Source organism: Salminus brasiliensis, chromosome 1, assembly GCF_030463535.1.
Source record: "Salminus brasiliensis chromosome 1, fSalBra1.hap2, whole genome shotgun sequence".
Taxonomy (NCBI): domain Eukaryota; kingdom Metazoa; phylum Chordata; class Actinopteri; order Characiformes; family Bryconidae; genus Salminus; species Salminus brasiliensis.
Window position 1 is genome coordinate 53,349,129 of NC_132878.1, and position 8,300 is coordinate 53,357,428.

The following is an 8,300-nucleotide window of genomic DNA, read 5'->3' on the forward strand; positions in this document are numbered from 1 at the left end:
TTTAATGTCCTTGATTTCAGAAGAAACTGATTGATCAAAGGTCCCAATACTTTTGTCCATATAGTGCATGTACATGGCCACTAATGCCATCCTCAGTGATTGTTATGATATGCTTCACCTGAATGCAGATAATCTTGTGTTCTACTTGAGGCAGATGGTATTCTAATGGTGTCAGTGCTTTACAATGTTTTGCCTTTGAGATTCAGTTTTGATCTTATTCTGTTGGGTATAAAGGACACCACGATGGTTGTAGTAACAGCCTCTACTCTTCTGGGAAGGCTTTACACTAGATGTTGGAACATTGTTATGAAGGTCTGACTGCATTTAGTCGGAGAAATGTTAGATTAGTTTGATCATTAGTTTTCGATCACAAACACCACTCCAGCTCATGAAGGTACTGCATGAAGCTCCATAGCATCCCATTGCATTGGTAATGCTGTTCTGTGGTGATTACACAATCAATGTGCAGTTGAACCCCTGTTTCAGCTAAATTCACTAATACGAAAGAATGTCTGGATACCTTTGGATATAGTCTGGTTTCGAACAAAGTAAAAACTTTGACTTTAAAAGCCTTGACTAATCCAAACAGTTCGGAATGCTTTGCAGGACTCACACTCTCACATACACAAACACATACAAACACACACACACACACACTAACAGCTCATGTAACCTCCCAGGCGCTTCTGACGAGAGCCGGTCGATGGAAAGGTCAGGTGGTTAGCTTTAAGAGGAACGTGATCTCGATGTAAATTAAATCAGACCATTTCAAACGATTAACCCCATCCTCCTACAGTCACATAAATATCCTCTCACAACACCACTCATCGATTCCCAAGCCCAGACCAGACTAGCCTATCCTCCAATCTATTACAAGACCCTGACATTTAAGCGCAACATACACTACCCAAGGGAGAGCTTGCTACTGCTGAGGTAACGGTGATCCATCATATCACTATAGAGCCCTCAGGTGCACTTGGAAACACTGAATACATTGTGGATAATGTTCCATGTCTAAACAGTGCCTCCTTAAGGGACTTGTTAAAGACAACATTGAAGTGGTATCACAAGATAGAAGATGCCATAAAGAATTTATGAAACCACCTCGGTTTGCCGTGTGGATGTGTGGATGCGCCTCTGTGTGTTTGTGCCGAAGCTTAAAACTACTGGCCAGACCTAAAAACAAACCCTTCTCAGCTCCCAGGACAAGGGCGAATGTGTGTATTCACACACACACACACGCATGCGAGGGCCTTAGACACAAGGGCTTCTGTGTGTGACTGTGCAGCCACCCCACGCATGTCTGCAGGCAATGCAAAGAAAGAAAAACTATTTTTGCGCTGTTTTATCGCTCCCAATCTCAATCACATGACGTATGACCTCGCTACAAGTGTGTGTGTGTGTGTGTGTGTGTGTGTGTGTGTGAGTTGCAGCAAGTGTGTCTGTGTTTGTGTGTGTACGTCTGTTCAGTAAACGAACCCGCACACACAGCTTCACTCATGTACAGAAGCCATATTGGTCTAACCAAGCCACATATGCACTGTAAAACCCATGCCAGATGAACCTAGCCCTAGACTCCGCACAGAAGATGAAAATGTTGCTGCACCGCATTCTGCTAATTTCAGGTTAATATCTAAGGACATGAACCCCTCCACCCAAATGCAGTTTTGTCTTCCATACCCTCTACCCCTTAAAAGGTGGGTAGGAGTTGCCTGGAAAATGATACATAGGGTAGGCCTGTTTTCTGCAGATTAACTTAGTAGGTAAAAGGGTTGTATTGAAACCCATTCCTGCCACTCAACAGAAGGATATCCGGCAGCTGATTATTATTTTGATTTTTTTAGTATATAATTGCTATGTGATTATTTTGAGATACTAAGTTTTCATCTTGAGAGCCTTTCTCGTTATTTTAAGATGTTTTTCATGTTATTTTTTAGGTACGTTCAGAGATGGTAGGCATGGGGATATAGCAAAAACTATTTGAAACTATCATTGTAGATACCAGCACCAGTGACAGCAGCACCAGCAACAGGCCTCCAAACTCCTACTACTCTTAAATCTGTCTTAAGTCTTCTAACTATTATTGATGTAAATATAAATGTATTCTGAACTGACATTAAAAAAAAATGATAAAAGATTTTACACAAACATTTTCCCATTGTTTTCAGTTGGGCAGGACTAAATTTGACCCATCTGACAGCAGATCGGTCAAATAACCAATTAGAGTTAGCAATATGTTTACATCAGCTACCTTTGACATTCAGTTGATTATGGTTGTAAGCTGTGTGCTTCACACCCGACACATTGACTGCAAATGTGGCTTCTCTAGGTAGCAGCTGGACAAGGGTTTAAACCTTCCAGTAGTAAAGAGAGCAACAGAGATGTGACCATCACAGACCAAATACACTAATGCAGTAAGTACAAAGAAGCTGCCAAATCTACAAACTGTGCCTTTTAACACTTAGAAACTTAGAAATGGCTTAAAAAGATCCTCTCACCCTGCACTGCATTATGTCACGAACGAGAAGTTGTTCATCTGATTCATCAAGCTGATATTTATATGAGTTATTTATCAATATATTAATATATGAATTACTTATTTCTTTCATGAAGTTGTCCAACCCAGCCAGGTGCCTACAGTAAAAAAGACCAGCAGCTCTAAGGAGGTGTCTCTGCTGGTAGGAAAAAGCACAACAGTTGGTACTAAGTTTGTGGCAGTTTTACTCACTGTGATTCTAAATGTTAATGAAGTGTGACTCCTACATTGAATCAACAAGTGCCATTTTATTCCTCTTTGTTTGTAGATGAAATGCTGACTTGAAAACTTGAAATGAGACAGTTCTCCCCAACCGACCCACTGAAACAAGGCTGAATGCATTCCTTCATGATGCCCTAAGTCAATGCTATCATGAGCTTCGGCAGTTTTGCAAGAAGCTTCTTGTCTTGTCCCATGAGCAGGCAACAGTGGAGAGAGGATTCTCACTAAACAAAGACGTGGAAGCATGTAATATGCAGAAAGACACTCTCATCGCCAAGCAACTGATCTGTGATTATGTCAGTGTCTGTGGGCAGGGTCCTCAAGGTCTCTCTTTTGAAGAAGCTGTTGGTCTCTGCTGCATCAGCAAGGGCAGAATGCACATAGATGAGCAGAAGAGGAAGAAAAATCACTAAAGCCCAGGTACAAAAAAGCTGTGAAAAGCTGCAGAGGAAAACATACAGGAGCTAAAAAAAGAAAGAAGCAAACTGTGCTCTAGGTGTCGATCAGCTTGCAGAAGAAGCTGAGGGAAAAGCTGGCACCTTGATGCCACAGTGTATCACAAAACCTGCAATTGATACAAAGAAACAATGAGTGATAAAAAAAAATTGAGGAGGAGTTGCAGGCAATGGGTACTGAACTCAAACTGTCATTTAATGTTGTTAGAAAGTAAAGTAAACTTAATACATCAAACTCATTGTGGTGAACAAGCTTCAATCAGCATTATGCTTTATTATTAGGATTGGTGTTTATTGCTTAATTCATGCTTTGAGACACCCCTAAAGGACACAGTTTACACATGCATTTCTGGACCTGCTGCGGAATACAGAACAGTCACTGAAAGGGGAAGAAACATGTGGACTGAGGAGGTAGAGTAAAATTACAGGATTTTACACAAATATGGTTGTCTTGCTTGCATCACCAGAGTTACATAGTGCAGTTAGCAGCGCACCCAGCCCACAATAACAGTCATAGAGACGCTATTCTCTCTTTTTCAAGTCAGTTAAGTATCAGCATGATTTTAAAGCTGTTATGTTAATGTACAAATGACACATAATGTTGTTTTAAATTCTGGAACATTTTGTGTACAGGAATGAAGCTTTTGTTTTTTTCTGGGTAGACAACCAAAGTCCAGGATAATCCATCTTTTTACTAAGGAATTCCACTTGATTTTACACATAGATAAACCTTACCCATACTCCTCCATAATGTCCTATAGGAGAGCTTCTGTGAGTGCCTGTACTCATTAATAACTATACAGACATTGTGGATTTGAGAATATAATAATATAACAAGGTAAAAGTTTTTTGTATTTTTGTTTCTTATCATGTTGCATCAATTTAATTTTTGAAAAACTCCTTCAACAGCAGCTTACATGCCCTACTCCTCTTTCCACTGCTGGGTGTATGCAAAATCATGCATTTCAATGTAATCATGCAGCACGATCTAGCATAAATCACAACAGGGCTGACACAAACAAAAACAGGCCATAGCTGTAATGTCAATGGATGAAGATACATCTAGTGTTTTTTTAATTGTTTAATTAGTAACCTATACTTTGTACAGATGTAGGTCTCAAAGTCTCGACTGGCTGTGCTCTGGCGCAGTGATATAAACTGTCTTCAGATTGCATGTTATTCTGGTAGTTGGGTAAATATGGTCTTATTAATACAGAAGGTTAACTGGTGCTTACAAATAACTCTTAACATTACATCATCCTTCCTTTGAGGTGTTTAAAAAAAGAGACCTACAAATAATAACCTATACTCATTGTACCTCATAGTTTCCCAATTTCTTGGGTGCTGTTCAGGTCTGTTGAGTCCATGAGTAAAAATTCTAGGAAAGAATAGAAAGCGGATAGAAAGTGATGGGGTGGTGCAGAACTGTGGTTTTGTCTATGGTTGGTCCAGCTTTTTGCTCCATCAAGTTTTTTCCCAGTTGAAGTTTAGGTAGAGGGCCACTGCTGTGAAAAGCATCATAGTGACATTTGTAGTTGGTTTTTACTTTGTTGTCAGTTGCTCGAACATGAGGTAGAATTTACTATTGTGGAAATAACCTCTTCAAATGTAAGGATGGGTATTTTCAGCTGGTGTCCTAGCAGCAATGGTGCTGGACTACAGCCTGTAGCTTGTATAGATGTAGCATGGTAAAAGAGAGAAATCTTCTGGTTGAGAACGTGTTTCATGGTCCAAACAGTTCTTTGAACAGCATCTTAAATTGTTGAGAAAGTCTGGTTTAGTCTTGTGTCAGACCCCCTGCATACACTTATTAGCCTTTGGGAGGTTGTTTAGTGGTCATGCAACAACTGCCGAGCTAGTTCGAAAGGAACCCAAATAATGCACAATGCCCAACAATCATTTTAACCAACCTTGTTGACAACTGGTTTGATGCTATCCGTTTCCCAATGTCCCAAAAATTGCAGTTGTGTTTGTCTTATTAGACATTTTTCTTTGTTGAGCTCCAGCTTAGCATTTCAAGTGTTGTGAGGACTTTCTAAAGGCATTGATCATGCTCCTCCTAAGGCTTTGCCATACATGATTATGTTGTCAATGTAAGCTGCTGTGCCTTCATGATGTCTTAAGATGTTATTCATTCTCAGGTGTACTTGTTATATCAAAGGGCAGATGATGGAAAAAAATACCTTTCCGAATGATGTTATGAAGGTTGTGAGCTTTGCACTTTCTCTGACCAATGGAATCTGCCAAAATCTGCTGGCTTCATCCAGTAGTGAGGAGAACTTTGAACCAGCCAGCCTGGGCAATATATCATCGAGGACTGACAGAATGTACTTTTCTCTTTCCACTGCTTGGATCAGATGATTGGGGCCCACACATATCCTCACTTTGCCCTGTTTTCTTGGCACATGCAGTTAGTTCCATGATCTCCTTAATAACACCACATTTGACCGTTCAATCCAATTCCTCTTTTAGCTTGGGCAGTAAAGGTACTGGCACTCTGCAAGCTGCACTACCAGAGCATGGTCTTGCATCTTTGAGATTGATTTTTTTTTTTTTTTTTTAAAGAAAATTCCTTTCAAAAGCCATACTAACACTAGGCATGCTAGACACATCAGTTATTCTGCAAACTAGGCCCATAGCTGCTAAGAGCTCCCAGCCCAAAAGATTATTAACTGCAGACCCTTCAACAACGTACACATTAAAGTGATACTCATTGTCCTTATAGTAAGCTGGGAGTTCCCAATGCTTAATAGTCTACCTCCAGTACATTCCAATAAGGCATTGGCGTGTGTGAGATTTGGCTTCATCTTCAGAGTTTCAGACATATGCTCTGAGATAAGAGTGGTATCCAACCCAATGTCAATTTAAAATCCACATCTGCATCTTGGATACATAGCATTCATCATGATCATGGCTCAGTACCATCCGGCACTGTGATAGCTCCAAGGAGAATGTTTCTGTGTCTGCATTCTCAGCTATTGTGTGTACTTTAAACACACCACCAGCGTGGTAAGATGTGTGACATGCTATTTTGTAATGGCCTAACTTGCCAAGTTACGCTACTCCGTTTGCCTGGAAGAGAGGCTTTGACCATTACTATGCAGCTTACCAGTATGCTATATTGCCCATCTGCACATTTGTCTGTCCATGAGATCTTTGAGCTGCACACATTTGTCTCTTCTTTCAGATTTAAATGCACCCTTTGGCTGCACAAAGCTGGCTTGAGTTGGTTTGTGCACGACTTCACACATTGCAGTTGCTCTGTTCTTTTTGGAGATTTAGGCTTTGATTTGTTACGTGCCTGACTGCTCGCTTTCTCTAGGGTCAAATCCAACATCAATTGTTAGCTTTTTAGACAGTTCCTTGTCTGAAACCCCTATCACAAGTCTGCCTCTAATGTACACATTTTTTTGAGCCGCTGGAAACACAAGTTTCAGCCAGTTCTGAATGATTAAGCTTCTGATTCTACATTGACATAGACAAACATGCAGATGGTAACTCATCCTCTTTCCCCAAGAATTACAAAAGTGTACACACCTGCCCTTCTTCTAGGTCTTTGTCTAGCTTAGAAGCTACCTGGAATTTATGGACTCTCTGCTTCCATTCAGGTCATAGCTCGGGGTGGCTCAAGTCAAAGTTTTCTGGTGATGGGAACTTTGCCTTGAGTGTTATGCACTTCTGACACCATGCCAACTGTTATTCTGACCCACATGGCTATCTATAAAGGTAAAGGTGCACGTATCTGTGGGCAGCCAACTTCAGCACCCGGGGAGCAGAGAGGCTGAAGGCCTTGTTCAAGGGCCCAACAGTGGTAGCTTGCCGAGCCCAGGTATCAAACCCACAACCCTGTCATCAATAGCCTGGAGCTCTAGCTGCTGAGCCACCACTGCCCAGCTTTGTAATAGCTACCTAGCATATAACTTTATACGGTGGTGTTCACATAGGCATCGTTGTTGGCACGCATCAAATGGCTGAATTGTTCAATTGCAATATTTAATATTGCATTGTAGCTTGCACCCAGGCAAGCAGAAGCTGGTCACTGACAGATCAAAACATATTATTATTGTTATTAATATTATCATATTTTAGTCTCTTATAGTTTAATGTCTGTATTTTTACTTTTATACCACTGATATATTGACCAGTAAACCATCCTATCAACCAACCTTTTTCTCTGGTCCGATCTTAAAGAGACAGCATTGAGGGCGACAAAGTGGGCTTTGAGTTAAAGACCTCTTTTTAGAGCTATTCATGTGATTTTGTGAACATTGCCCAAAGCTACCAGTGTCCCTTCTCCTAGACCCACAGAGCATGAAGACACCCTATTGTTCACATCTGCTGTCCAAACTGCGCCTATATCCGCGCCTATGTCTTTATGAGTGTTCACATGTTAGTCTGTCCGCTGTGATGGATAGCACATGGGAAAATGAGCAGAGTGAGGGACAAAGAGAAAAACAACAAGACCCATTAGGTGTTTTCAGCTGGACTTCTTCTGAGGCTTCTGGAAATCATGGCACCATGTGATGTTGTGCAAATGTTTAAGAAAGGCGGTTGTTGTGAGTGTGATCGCTACAACAGCATGTGAGCCAGCCATAGCACAAATATGAGTCAGCATATAAGCTTATTTCAGAGTATTAGGGAGTGTAGACTAATATTTAGCCGTCCAAATGCATAAATAAAAGCTGAGTGGTATTATAGCGCTTGGGTGTTTATGCCAAGTGCCCCAGTAAACGCCAGCTAGCATTTCTTCTTGGATGTATGGATGTATCACATCTCAACGAAGATTATGTTAGATTTGTTTCTTACTTTGTTTGCAGGGATACGCAGAACAGAAAATGTTGTATTCAGGTAGTTACAACTGGTTGATTGAATAAAATGTCCTTTCCTATCTGCTTTCCTTGATTTGCCTGTTCCTGTAGCCATCTGGATCCACTTGCCAGTCAGCTTTCCCACTATATTCAGTGAAGACATAAACTATAGATCAGCCAGAATCAAGGACAACAGACAAGAAAGTAGGTTTCATTTAACTATTATATCAGCACTGAGCGAGTCTTTTATTACATTACATATTACAGTACATTATCTTG